This window comes from Callospermophilus lateralis, chromosome 17 (assembly GCF_048772815.1).
Source record: "Callospermophilus lateralis isolate mCalLat2 chromosome 17, mCalLat2.hap1, whole genome shotgun sequence".
NCBI lineage: Eukaryota > Metazoa > Chordata > Mammalia > Rodentia > Sciuridae > Callospermophilus > Callospermophilus lateralis.
The window spans coordinates 30,961,673-30,977,313 of record NC_135321.1 but is presented as its reverse complement, the minus strand read 5'-3'; positions in this window follow the sequence as shown (position 1 = coordinate 30,977,313).

The following is a 15,641-nucleotide window of genomic DNA, read 5'->3' as shown; positions in this document are numbered from 1 at the left end:
ACATTTTATTTCCAAGGCTTTATGAATCAAAATTTTTGTTAAGCATTTGAAACTGTTCACCAACCTCTCCATAGATACCTTAGTAGCTTTTCAGATTTCTTTACTTTATTTGGATCACTGAGAATATCTCTGGTCTGACCTTCTTCCCCTGACCCACACCCAGTTTAGATGCAAAGATGAGTTGCATAAACAACAAGAGACCAGGTAAAAGGTCAGTGAAAATAATACTCTGTTTCCTTTAGGAGTCCATACAGTGGGTCCTCATTTTAATTCATGCCCAACAGGGTAACAGAGAGTGAGTGTTGTTAAGTAACAAAGGGACATCTCACTTGAGAGAGACCTAGCAGAGGTAACTTAGTGCCATATGCAAGGCCCTTGAAAAACAGTGTTTTCCACTAAAAAAAGATCATATCATAGATTTCGAAATAATGTTAGATTGACAAGAAGTTGCACAATAGCATGGAGAGTCCTCAGCACACTTCACTCAGCTTCTTCCAATGGGAACATCCACCATAACCATGTACAAAACCAGAACTCTTGTTTGCCTGGCTACCATCATATTTTCATGGGTTAGTGAAATTGCTTCCTGCTTCTTCTCATCTTGTCTTTTATTTATTCAATGCCCACATTGCAGCAAAATAGAAGCATTTAAAATAAGAAGAGCATACCACCCCACTGTTTCATACTCAACCCTATAATTTGGATATTGAATGTCCGCTAAGGTCCTTATAAAAAGGCTTGGTTCCAGAGTGAAAGTATTGGGAGGGGCTATGGACTTTTAAGAAGTGGCGTTTATTGAGAGTTTCTTAGGTCAAAGTATTGTGAGATACTTGTCTCTCAGTTTCTCTCTACTTTCTGCCTCAAGGTGTATGCTCTGACTTCATTACTTTCTTCCAACATCATATATTCCCTTCACCAGAGGTCCAAATGAGTGGGGCTGCCTGATCTTGGACTTGAAACTCTTGATCCAAAATAACCTTCTTTTTACTTCATAAGTCACCTGTGTCCAGCATATTGTTATAGTAACACAAAACTACATCTTTGTTATATTGTCATTAATTTTAGAATATATTCTAGATGCCATATTTCTTTTTGATTTGTCCTTCTCTAAACCTCCTCCATCACCTGTTATTCCTTTATCACTTTATAGGATAAATTCCAACCTGCAGGATTCCTTTCATTTCCTCAGTTGGACTATGTTCTCTTGGAACATTCTGATTCTGAATGTGCCAACTAGTTTCCAAGGAAAATGCTTTTTTTCTTTCTTATCCGCACAGTTTCTATTCTCCCTCACCCACTAGCTCTGAACGTCAGTGTTCCTCAACAATTCCTTCTCTCATTTCCCAAGTTTATTTGAGATGCCCCTTTAATTGCTCCTCATATGCCCTTGTACGTCACCCACTATTGTATTCATCAAAACCCACATCCCATCCGTCCTGCCTACTTGCTTGTGTGAGCTTCTCATTATGTTGTGAGGATAAAGAGAGGAACTCTGTGTAGCCTGTTCATAATTACATCCCCAGAGTCTAGCTTAGTGACTGAAACACAGAACATAGTAAATATTTATTGAATATATTAATAAGAGAGGCATTTATTTAGGTCACAGATGGAACCAGGGAACAAAATAGGGCACTAAATAGAGGGTAATCAAGTGGGGCTAACGCCCTGAAACTATGGGTAAAGGAAGAGAAACTCAACATTTTCCCCACGTAATGTTTTTTTTTTTTTTCATGTACTAGTGGTATCAATTATATAGGTAGTGATCTCCCTCTTTAATGATCACCATTGTGTTACATTTTGTATCCCCATCTTAAAATGTTGAGTAATAGCATGCCATGTACTATAAAGAGTTTTATTTGAACTGACTACAACCTATTTCTTACAATAAAGGAACATGGTCAGTAAAGCTTAACTTCTCAAATACAGGTGACATGACATTACATTCGTGCCAGGTTTGAGCAAAATGAAACACACCCACCCCTAAATTTTTGAAGCCGGTTCTCACCTTCTCTGTGAGTTCGTAAAGTTAGAAAGCTTTTCAGTTTAGAATACAAAATACCTTATTGCACATTTCATATTCCATATTCCTAGACTAACTTATTAGAGATGCGTACACCATTTGCTCTTGCTTTGTGACATTGGAAAATGCTTTTAAATCTTCTAAATGTTTTTTTTTTTTTTTTAATGTGTGAAATGTGTTCTTTTCAAGGACGTGAAAGTGAACTGAGGCCAAGTGGCAGTGGGCGTGTTAGCTATAAATCTACTCAATACATAAATATATGCATATTGAATTTTTCATCACTAGGCAGACTATAAAATATCTACCTTGTTGAATGTGTTATTTGTAATGTGCAAAGTTCACACTGCTAAGAGAATCATAACTTCTGCATTCATATTTTGTTCTGTGACATGCAAAAGTGAGTTTATTTTTTCTAAAACATAAAACTAGAGTTTTGTGAATATTAGACTTACCAGATTAAAAACTAGATAAAAATTCTTGATTATTTAGAAAGAGATTTTTTTCTATTGCCTTATATTAACTCTAAGATTAATTTCTTGTTTTCCAAAATACTTAGAGAATATCAAATATTATTTTTACTTTAATCTTCTGAATGGAATTATAGATATGACAACTTAAAAAATTTTTAATATAAATATCTGTTTTGTATTGTATGTACTCAGTTATGCATGAACATATAAAATGCCTAAATTTATACTATTTAGAAATTTAGTGAATGGATTCGATTCCCATTATTATTTGCCACTTGATTCCCCATGAAAAGTGAAAAAAAAAGTTCTTATTTCAGTCAAATAGGTTTCAAAGAAGCTGCCTCTTCTTAAATAAGTAAAAGGATAAAAAATCAGTTAGGACAGCACTGTCCTTTGGAGAATGGACCTTGCCTTTAGGTTTTTGTAATCTACAACTGATTTAATAAGATTTATTCTTTTTGTGATTTATGAAACACTACTTGTAGTTGAGAAATAATTCAGCATTATTCTAGACAGGATATGAAGAATGACTCTTCTCAGCCTTTAAAAGAAGCTTATTCTGCTGTTCTTTTAGGCAAGGAAATAAGACTGCTAATCTTAGACACTATTCCACTACAGATGGTACTGGTCAGATCTACTTCCTTTAGATGAAAATGTGAATTTTATACCTTTATTATAGTAAAAGGATTGGACCACATCTTAAAAAAAAAGGTTTGTGTTCCTAGGTAAATGCAAACTGTTTAACTCCAATCTGAACTGCAGTTCTTGCTGGAAGCACTATTTTCATAGTTGGCTATGAAAAAAAAAATAAGAAAAACTCAAAATGCATAAATTGCAGCAGATGCTTCCTTAACTTACCCTGCTGAAATAATTTTGATGGGTGGTTATGAATTTGTAAGTAATGTTTACTTCTGAAATGCCATAATTGCTTCTGGAACTATTTGAAACATTTTGAATTGTATCTGTTTTCATTGTAATATGGAATTATATTGCCATTTTATGAAGTGGCATCTTTTTGATGCATGGAGGTTCTGGATATGTTTGTTATCCATCATGAGGAAACCAGATAAGTAAATATTACAACTATAACTGAAATGCTTCTTTTTTACATGAATAAATGAAAACCATTTTGAATCTGAAGGCAGAAACACTCTATCTGCAGACTGACAAATTGCATATTTGTTTGGTTTCAAAAAACTGGTGTCTGGCTTCTGCACTGTGAATGAAAGAAATGTCTGTCTCTGCATGACAAAGCCTCTGAGATGAAGGAGCTCTCTCCTTGGTGGATATGGAATGGGTCTACTGAATGAACCATAGGGAAGAAGGGTCCTTATCTATGAAATTACTGGTGAATGGGGGAAAAGACCACACAGACTTGCCATATGACACAATGTGGCTTATCTATATTGCTACACCAGAAATTTTTTTTCAACTTTCTAATTCCTTTCATAAACATTCATCAAACACATAACTTTATACAAAATATTATTAAATAGTTTGTTAAGATCCCCTTGAATAATGATAACTTATAATCTTCTGATTAATCTGCTTTTAAGATAACTCCAAATATTGGCCATATTTAATAACATTTTTCTCATATGTAGTTTACCCTATAGAAGTATGGCCTGGGTTGCTTACTGGCTCTAGAAGTACACCTAGACTTTGGAGAAAGAACTACCTTGTGAAAAACAGAATAGAGTCTGGAAATAATGCAAATATTTTTTGATTAGGTGAAACATGAATCTAGAAAGCAATTAGCTACAAGGATATTTAGAGTAAAGGGAACAAGTTTAAAGACAAGGAGAAACTCTACACCAGTGTTTCTCATACTTTAATGTGGACATGAATCACTTGGAAATTGATAAAATGTAATCTGCAGTTCCACGTATCTTGGGTAACATAAGAATGAATTCCTAGCAGGCTTCCAAGTGATGTCAATATACAGGTCCATTGAAAACATTGAGGAAAGCAAGTTTAGACAATGTTACAAAAATATTCAAGAAGTGGGGTCAGTGTCTTTGCCAAAACAGAGTAGGGCAAAATAATGTTAATAAGTAAATTTGACAGAGTAGAAACTATGTCCCATTTTCTTTGCTACATTTTCAGCATCTGTTCACAGTCAAGAGTTTTGTCTGTGTATTGATGACAATATCAAACCTCTATTCTTCAAATGTAATGGCATTTTTAATTTACTTTCTCTTAGGCATGACTTTATTCATTTATACAAAAACATTATATGAGAAAATGTTATTACCATTTTCAAAAGAAGGATCAAAGAAGTTATTACAAACTATAGACCAGTAAGAATAATCTAACTTCCAGACACAATTCTAGAATAATTATCGAGGAGCTGGTGTGTCAACGCCTAAGAAAAAGCAGCTACAAAAGTAGGACTTTCTGAGCATCTACTAAACACAAGTCATGCTCCTACAGCCTAGTTTCTTAGGCAGTAGACATTTTTGGTGTCAATTTTCATAAAACATTTGACAATGTCCTCCTCATTAAATGTGTGAACAAGATTAAAAAAATATAAAGTAAAATAAAAGGAAATTTGTTTTCACTGATTAATATTTAAATAACCATTCCAGTATAAGGCTGTTTGATTGATTAAGATATACTGGATAAAATTTTCTAGAATTGGTTTAATGGATAATGTCTGTTCTTTTTGATCTTTCATTGGCATTAATTATGAGATAATTATAATAAAGATGACATCTACACATTTTATAGCATTGAGATACCAGGGATAACAAAGAAATCTACTGGCTAAACTGCCAAGTCATATATTAAGCTTATAAGATAATAAATGCCTTTGTCTAAGAGTCTTTATCTTAAAGTTAATTGTGAAGTTTAAGTATAGGGCAGAACACTTTCCTAGCATGCATGAGGTGCTGGGTTCAATCATTAGCATTGCGCGCGCATGTGCGCACACACACACACAAGTCTGAGTATATTAACTCATAAAATCAAATGCATAATTTTACAATACATATTATCATTTACTCAGAGGGGTCTGCATCTTCTAAAAATTAACAATCATTGTACAATTCAAGACGTGATAAAAGAGGAGATAGTCCAGGAGTTTTTCATCAGGAATGTAGATTTGAGCTTTTGCAAGAAGTGCACTAACTTCCAGACACAATTCTAGAATAAATATTATGAATGGGCAAGATGGGGGTGACAGTGCTTATTCAGATTAGTTAAGACTGAAAGGAACAGCATGAGGAAATTTAGGGGATCAAAACTACATATAGCTGTACAGAAACAAAAAAAAGACTGTTTATAAAGAAATGCAAATGTTAGGAATAAGATAAAATCAGGCATCTACAAAAATCATGTCATTGCTTTATGTTTACTTTGATTCATAGATCTCAGTTTTTTCCTACTCTTTAACTGCTTTCAAAAATTCTGTTAATGAAAATTGTAAACCCCCATAACACAAATGTTTAATAAAATAATAAGACTATGAATGAATAAGTGATGTACGGTATTTATTTTCCTTCTTAAAACAGGTACCAGTTACACAGTGAAAAAAGATGGAAATTTCTGTCTCAGGGTCAGAGGCCGTGTGTGGAATCAGCAGACATCCTGCCAAAGAGTCCTACAGACCAGGAGGCCTTCATCGCTCCAATTGCACTCATCTGATCTTTGCAACTTGCTTTAAATGTCTCTCAACCTCTTAGCTGGCCCATGACTGAAGGTTTTGGTTTTCCATGGCTGAAGGTTTGAATATAAATCAAACCAGATCAGGAAGACTGTGAACGTGTGTGATGTGTGCACGGATGTGTGTACGTGCCGAGTGAAGTACAGCCTCCAAGTCACAGATGGCACATTAGAAAAAAGAAATACAGTAAAATGAGTAAAATATATTCTCATTCACAATTTCCTAGAGGCCTTTTGGTTGTTAATTGAAACTTTTGTCTACTTTATTGAACAATAAAAGTGGCAGCAACTACTCCCAGGTGTCCTTCAGTATTAAAAAGAGGATAAAGGGTTCCTGGCAAAGGTGACAGAAATTAATGCAGTGAGCCCAGCTATCAAACATTCTGATATGTGAATTGCCTGATATTTCTATAATGCTGTCTTATGATTGGAAATGTTATCGCTTCTATTGAATCAATAGAAAATGTTAAAGCTCCACAGAACCCCAATTACAAACTAAAGCTGGAAGGTTAACATCGGGGAGCAGCAGAGATAGAAACAATCTCTATTGTCATACCTTCCTGACAAGTAAATGTCAGAAACATAACGCCTTCGCCTGGTCTCAGCACGCAGCACATGTAAAAGAGTGATTGTGAGGCTGCCTCAAGTCAAATCGCCTGTCATCTCAGCTTTGACACGGAATTACTTTTGTTTTATGCATCTATTAACCTTGAACTATCAGCATTTGTTTTAATGTTCCAGGCTGAAGTGACCTAAATGTTCTTCTCTCATGCAGAGGGGATTTGCGAGAGAAGACAGCGCGGGGCCCAAGTTCAGGCTGGTCTTTATGGAAAGGCAGAGTGAATGTGTTTGGAAGGATCATCTTTCTCCCAAGTGACAATCCTGTGCTTCAGAGCCTACCATTATTCAGGTATTCCTTTAATCAAATGGTTGTCCTTTTCCAACACACTGTCTGCTCACTCCATTGTGGGTGTAAACACAACAACACACACAATCGAGTAAGCAGACAGTTGCCACACAGTGTATTATGAACAGGTCCTTGGAACAATAGGTAGGAAAGTGGGTAGGTACCTTATTGCAGTAGATGAGACAAAGAGATCAAGTAACCTGACTATGACCTGAATCACAATGTTTTCCCGTTTTCCTTCCCTTTTTACTCAAGCTAGAACTTGCATGCTGCTGTCTACATCTCTCTCATTACCTTATCTGGCATCCCTTAAAAATACCCAGCTCAGGTTCCTTTTAATATCACACTAGAAAGGCGACCCTCTGCAGAACTTTGCACTTTTGCAACCAGTCCTTTGATTCCAGTGCTTATTTTTTAGGATAACGTTGTACCTTCTGAGAGGCCCATCTTCTTCACCTGGACTTCCAGGCTAGATGCAATCTGCTCTCCTATGGTCAAGGGTAATGTAGCAGAAAAGTCTATCTGAATCAGAGCCCATTTGCAACACTAAGTTCTTTACAACTTTCAGAAGACGCCTTCTGGGTCTTCATGTGTGCTCTCCACTTGATCTTTCAGTAAGTGCTATTTGCCTGACCTTGCAAAATCTTGAATTCACAGCTCACTTGCAAAAAAAGAGGTGACTAATAAACCTTGCCATTCCTGGTTAAAGATCTTGACTGTATTCAGTTCCTAAGGTTTTCCTTCTTTTCTCACCAGGACCTTTGTTCAATAGCTCTTTTGCTCCCATCAACCACAAACTCTAGCACCCATGACCCAGGGCACATAATCATTCTCCGACTCTCTCTCTGTGTTTAAGAAATCTTATTTTTTAATTTAAATATATTTAATGCATAAAATTGTATATTTTCAAGTTAGACAACATGAAGACTAGATACACATACACAATGTGTAATGATTATCACAATCAGATTAATTAACAGATCCAACACCACTCATGCTGTGCACCAGATCCCTAGGACTTGTTTACCCCATAATGGAGAGTTTGTACTCTTTGCCCAGCACTGCTCCATATCCTCCAACCTTGACTTCCCCAGCAACTGCTGTTCTCCTCTCTGTTTTCTGTGAAAGATCTCCTTTATAGAAGTTTCTGTGACATATCCTAAGTGACAGACGTTACTATAAGCGTTTGGCACCCGCTATATCATGAGTTTTCCACAAGAATCTAATAAGATAGGAAGTCTTATGATCTTTGTTGTGTAGATGATAAAACTACAGCATGGATATGTGAACTCAAGGACTTAGATATAATAAGAGTTAGAACCTAGATTTGAACACAGACAGGCTGCTCCAGACCCTAGAATGTAAAACCTTCTATACAGTCAGGTTGTCCCTGGTAACCACCCAAGGAGATTCAGGTTAAAGAAAAAGAAGATAGAAAAGGAGGAATAGGAGGAGGAGGAAAAGGAGGAAGAAGAGAAGGAAAAGGAGACAGAGGAAAAAGAAAAGGTGAAGAAGGAGGAGGAGGAGGAGAAAGGAGAAGAGAAGGAGGAGAAAAGACATTTATTGAACATCTACCATAAAATCCAGACACTCTGAAAAGCTTTTATAAGATTTGGCAAAGTAAAGTGACTAATATCAGAGCACACAGTTAACCTAGATTTTTATTCCAAAGCTCAAAGTGTGTTTGAGCTAGTTAAAGAGCCAATGTTTCTGTTCAGATCTTGTGTGTCCCCCAAAGGTCCATGTGGTAAAGTATTGGTCTTCCTATGATACTATTGGGAGTTAGTAAAACCTTAAGAGGTCAAGGCTTGGGGATGTGTTTGGGTAACTGAGAGCATGTCTGTGAGGGGAATTATATAACCATAGTCCATTCTTCTTTCTCCCTTGTTTTGCATCTCACCATGATGGGAACATTTTTGCTCTGCTACATGCTGCCACCATGATGTGCTTCCTTGCCACAGGCCTGAAAGCAATACAGCTTACCCAGTAGGGACAATTTATCATGAACTGGAACCTCTGAAGCTGTCAGCCAAAAATAACCCTCTTTTCTTTATAGGCTAATTACCTCAGAAATTCCTTTTAGTGGTGTAAATATGGCTAATACAGTTAGTATATTTATATAAATTAAAAGATAACATTTAGGTTATACTCATTGGTGATGATGTAACGTGAAAACTATATGCTGAAGCATTTAGAGTTTTCACCCTAAAAGCAGGAGGTATGAGCTGCCTTTGCCAGTGAGACTGCCCCTGGACATCAATACAGATCCCTGCTGACTCTGCGGGAACATTTTCCTTGACCTTTACCTTTTCCAGAATCATTATCTATATCATCACTTCATTTCAATAAAGCTCAATTGCCAGGAGTGACTAATTTTATAGTGAGAATGACAATTGCACAGACAGATAAGGAGTTCTTAAGACAACAGCTTTGAAAAAACACAACTTCTTTAAGTCAAATTGAATATATGTTTAGAAAGCTCAACTTATAAGAAGCAGATTTCATTATTCATAGCTTGGCCATATATTTTAGTCCTTGATTGCCCTAAAATTAGATCCCACATTTATATTTCTTTTTATTTCTTTGTGAGAACACCAGCTTTTGTGAACTGTTTCAGATTAGCTCAATTTTAAAGCAAGGTGGCTGACACTAACCTCTATCGAACCACAGCAACATAAAAATCAAATTGTAGTAAGTGATTTCATTTTTCTATGAGCAACTATAAAAATACTGTCCATCAGTCTGGAAAAGTACTGTCTGGGTGAAACAATGCCTGTGGCCCAGAGATGAATAATTACTGTAGCACTCATTCGGCAAAATTCTCTTTGAAGTTAGTAAAAGTTTCCATTGAAGGAAACTGGAGAGTAGATCTGATCATGACAATATTTCTCATTTTCAGGCCAGGGGATATTTAGGAAGATGTATGCTGCAGGAGTGAGTGGTTTGAGTGTAGCACCAGATAAGGCGAGTTTAGCACAGGACGATGGGGATAAATGTAAAAAGACATGGTGTTACTCATATCACAAAGCTCTAATTCACATTTATGCCAGCAGTCCTGTGCACCAAATTGCTTATTTTCTGTGTTATATTTGTGGGCCTTAGGACTAAAGAAATTTAAGTCTTGCAGGCAAGTTTATGAAAACCCAGAATTCCGAACAGTGTAAGGAGAATTGTTTCCTATGAGGGTCACAATGAAACAAGAGCCTTTTTCATTTGCTTTCTCTCTCTCTCTCTCTCTCTCTCTCTCTCTCTCTCTCTTAAATGCAATTGGAGCACTGATAATTATGGGGGATAGTACTGTCAGATAGCAGTGAGCTAAAATCCATCATGTTTGTGTTCTATTTGTGTAAAATATAAGCAAATGCACATTTATGTTTATATATTTATGTATATGCATATGTTTATATATATGAGGGTATGAATATGTGTTTCTATTTATCTGTCATCTATTGAGAAGACAGAAGCAGGTGAACAGAAAGAGAGAGAGCAATAGAGCTGAGAGACAGAGAGGAAATCAACTGTTGAGTCTACGGTAGAATTAGTGTATGTTTCACATTGTAGGAAGCTCAGGGGTGTGGGAGATGTACAAAAGTTTATTACTGATACTCAACTGTCCCCCAGACTTGCTTTCTAATTATATTACAAGCATCTGGACATGAAACACTGATCAGAGACCATTGCACAATGAAACATAGTTGCATACTACATTTTGTGGCATAGACAAGGTGTTTCAGAAAATCATAAAAGAGGACAATTCTAAAGCTTTGGATAATAAGAAAGACAAATGACTTAATCACATAAAAGGAACTGGTTTACTTATTTATGCAGCCACCTTTTATTAGTAATTGCTGTAAAAAGTGAGTTTTTTTAAAAAATGCAACATAATACCTTCCTTCAAAGAGCTTAAAATTCAATGGGACAGTCAAGAAACAACTGTCTGGGTATATAACACTTTTATACTATTTTTAGCACAGGTTGGTGTACATAGCATTTAATTAAACCTTCATTTAAAACCAAACATTGTATTGGATCTATCTTATCGGCATATTGTATTTTCTATGTAAGAAACAGGCAAAACCAACAATAAAATAATAAAATAAATAAAGATCCAAAAGTCTAGGAATCTTGTCATATGATTTCTACCATGAGACTTCTACCCTTCATGGAGTTCTCATGCAAAGCACTTAGAAATTTGTGCAAAGTAAAATCAAATGTGTGTGTACGACTGTGCATGCATATGCATATATATGTATATATTTATGTCATAAGCAGCAACAGAATATTTGATATGACAAGCCTGGTATAGCATTAAATATCTCAGAAACAAGTGGGCAAATAAAAGAAAAAATTAATGAGTCCCTCTCTCTGTATAAACAGAACCTCATCACAGTTGGCATTACAAGGTATGCTCTTTACCAAGTCATGCATTTATTTTTGCTTTTGCTTCTCTTTTGACCTCTGATATTCTTATTTAAACTTCATATCTCTCAGTTCTTGTTTCTCCTAATTAAATTCTTGAGGACAAATTGTGTTTTATATTCACTAATCCTATTCAGACTTTGAAATTTCAGCCCATCTCCCAAGAAAACAAGCACAACACACAAAAACACACACAGAATCCCTGATATATCAAGGATTAAAAAAGATCTAGATATGAAAACCAGTGTCACCAAACACAAACATCAACTTTGACCCAGAGATGAGGTAAGACTTAGTTTCTTCATCTGTTAAATTTAGGTTAGAATGCCTTCTTAAGAAGGATTTTGTGAAGATAATATAGAATGACATCTTCCAGGACCCCATGAAAATGCTATGCTCAAAGCCAGATCTCTTTCTTTGGCATCTCACCTGCCTATGTGCACTCACATTATAAAAGCACTGTCATAGTCAGGGCCACCATCACCTGATACACACACACAGTACAGTGCTCGACTAGTGGTGTCTAACACAAAGATCCCAAGGGAATGATTTGCTCTGGGATTGTAAAAAGAAATAGTCATAAATAGTCTCATGCATTTTGAATTATTTAAGTCAACAGTGGTTATTATTTCATTTGAATGAAAGAAAAGTGAATTGGTCCAACAATATGAATAAACATAAATTTGGCATATTTTTTATATGATTCACTGATAGTAAGTCATCCACAATATCCAATGTGCTTTATATTATATTATTTTAGAATGAGATATTTTGATCAGAAGCTTCTAGATTGGTCAATTTTTGATGAAAATTCCTTTATGTCCTACACCTTCAGCAATTATGCATAAATAATTTCTCTGAGCTCTATATTTTACTGTTCTGTCTTTATCCCTGGCCATCCATCTATTACATATGTTATTCTCTGTACCTTTCTTCATGCCATCTTCCTGGAAAATATTCTCACACAATCTTCTGATTTTCTATACTCTTCTGAGTTTTCAAAGACTGCCTCATTTTTAAATGCCCATCTTCTCGAGTAACTTCTTCATTCAGCCCTCACAGAGGCAACTTGCCTAGGCAGCTTCGGAACTCTCCATCCATATCTCTCATTTGGTTCTTAAACATCAAGCCAAGGAAACCCACTTATTCTATTTTTATGTATCTGAGTATCCAGTTTTGTAACTTCTGTGACCGGCTTATAACTTGGAGCACACATGAGTTAGAACACTTTAATATTTCTAATAAATATTTTATTTCCCTCAAGAGTTCCTAACAGGAATTTATTCCCTTTTCAAGATTCAGCTACTTTGCCTACTGATAACTTGAACCCTGGGGTGGGGAAAGGAATCTAATAAGACTACCTCCCACATTGCTTCCTGTTATCCCGTGTTGAGGCTGTTGAAGAGCAACTCCTCCGAGATCAATCTTGGAGTTGTATTTCCCTGGCTGGTTCAGATTCCTCCTTAAATAACTGGAATCCCTGAAACAAAAGGGATCTCATTCCTTCAGGACTAAGTTCCAAAGCACTCTCCCATGGTCAGATTCCCTGTATTATACATGCCCATATATGTCCATATCCTGTTCTGTCACATGATGACTACAAAATAATGAATCACTCTTAACTCCCTTTCTTCTCTGTGCTGTGTATTTTGGGCTATGCTCGCTAAGAGGACTGAGTCAGAAAGAACTTTGAATCTGGAACCTGCTCTTCTTCCTATCTCCTGAATCTGTTCTGAGTCCAGATTTAGGACTGTCTCCTTTCCTCAAGGCAATTTACTAAAAGGATTTTCATTATCTTTTCTTTCTCTCATGCTTTAGGGGAATTCTGCCCAGTGGCTGTATCTCTCTATGTCAGATCCTGAGTGAGCCTTAGGAATTGAAGTTCTTCCCTCTGAAGAACTTTAGGCAAGATGGTACTCCAGACAAAATGGTTCATCTTGAGTCTCAGAGTGGTAAACTTGATGGAGTCACACATCTTCATTACAATATAATCTTTGGAGAATGAAAGTCTATACACTATATATACAGTATGAAATCTGTTTTCTCACACAACTCTTTCTGCTTCACTGTCATGCACAACCAGTACTGGGATCATACAGACTTTTTTTTTCCCTAGGCAAAATGGTAACATCTCTCAAAAAAAGAGAAAGGAAGAAAGTGGAGGAAGAGAAAGGAAGGAGGAATGAAAGAAGAGGAAGGGAAAGAAGAGCAGGTAGAGACAACTAAGGAATAAAATATAGACATTTTTTAAAAAAAATAAAGTATATCCCATCTCTCACTAAGTGGTAAGCATCTTAAGTGACTTGTTGGTATTTCCAGAAATCTTAAGAAACTAACACAGAACATTATACATATCACTAATATATAAAGGCACATAATCATCAAAATGAGATGTAAGAAGAATCTTAGAGACAGACAATGTGAAATCAGACTGGAGTTATAACTAGCCCAAGGTCATCACACTTGTTTGTATTAATACACTAAGCATATTTTATTGATTATGGTAATAACTTGTCCATATGCTGTTTTGCTAAACTATAAAGTCCTCAAGGATAAGGACCTTGTCATCAACTTATCTTTTCAATAGTAGTTAATCCAAGTATGTATACTGTAGATAAACAGTAGTTACTTCTCAAGTTTTGTTGAATGAATAAATGAAAAAAGAAATGTGATCATCTTATGTTATTCTGTTGCTTCCTATACAATTTCTACATGTCATCTTGAAGATATGGACTGAGCTGAATATGAAATATTACAGCTTGATTACAGGAATTAGACTTTGTTAAATTATTTCTTAGTCTTTGAATAGTTCAGATAAAGTGAAAATGTTAGTGACAGACAGAAAAATTATGACATCTAAAATTCATTTCATATCCATTATTGTCATATTTATTGCCATTTTCAATGAATGTAATTATTTTAAATAGCCTACACCATTTCCATATGCTTCACTGCTGAATTGCAGGAAAAACAGCTAGCATCATTCAAGGATGGGCTCAAGCACAAGTGAAGTAGGGAAAATATGTCATTGGCCATCTTTCACCTTCCCTTTCCATGATATGTTACTCCTTCTGGAAGCATCCTTCATCATGGAGCAAGTGAGATGAAGTCTAAAGATAGTCAGAACAGAGCCACCTGCTTCACTGTTATGCACAACCAGTACTGGGGACATACAGACATTTTTTTTTTCCCACTGCAAACTCTCATTATATGTATTTATCTCCAGATTAAAACCTGCAATCAAGATGGATGTGAAGAATCTTTAGTTGATAGAAACCAGATGAAAATTGTGGAAATACCATGCCTATTGAGAAAAAATAAAGAATATATATATTTCAGATTATAGGAATAACTCTATCTATATCCCAGTGGTTTTAAACTTTAACAATTACCAAAAATGTGCTCACTCTGAAAACATGAATAATATTCTTATGATTGAATGCTACCAAGGTTTATAGTAACTTTAAGGGCTATTAAGCAAGTTCCTATATGAATCTAGAGAGTGAATTGTATAAGCATTTAGAATGTGCTGATGATAAAGGGATTCATAAAAGTTGTTATGCTGATTTTATGTTGATGGATGTTTGAGTATAAGGTGAGTTATTAACTAGAGGCAAGTGAAACTAATGTTTAAGTGTTATGATATATGTGTAATTGAAAGTGAATTTTCTTGGCAAGATGGGTAGTACAGTGAAAGAGAAAGAATGAGTGAGTTCAAATAAAGATAATAATACAGATAAATCTATTTGCAATGTCAATACAAGAAGCCAAGTTTCACATAAAGCCAAGAATCCCTACCCCCAAAGATATCTAGTCCAAAAGTACTTGAAATGTTACATAGATTTGTAGTATGTTCAATTGCTTATACTTGGTTCTGCTTAGCAATCAGATCCATGCAGACTTTCTTCTTTCTCCTTTTCATCATTCCTCTTTCCACTCTTCTCAGTCTGCTGATTGCTTGCTGGCCTCTTTTGCTGCAGTTTAATAGTAACACTATTGGAAAACATTTACCATTTCTTTGGATGCTGTTCTAATCAATGAAAGAATAGAGTTCTGAATCTACACCAGGCCAATCTGCTTAGAATCTGAACTCTGAAGGCTTTATCTGAGCACTACACATGATTGCAAAATAGAGACATAAAGATCCACAGACACATTTCTG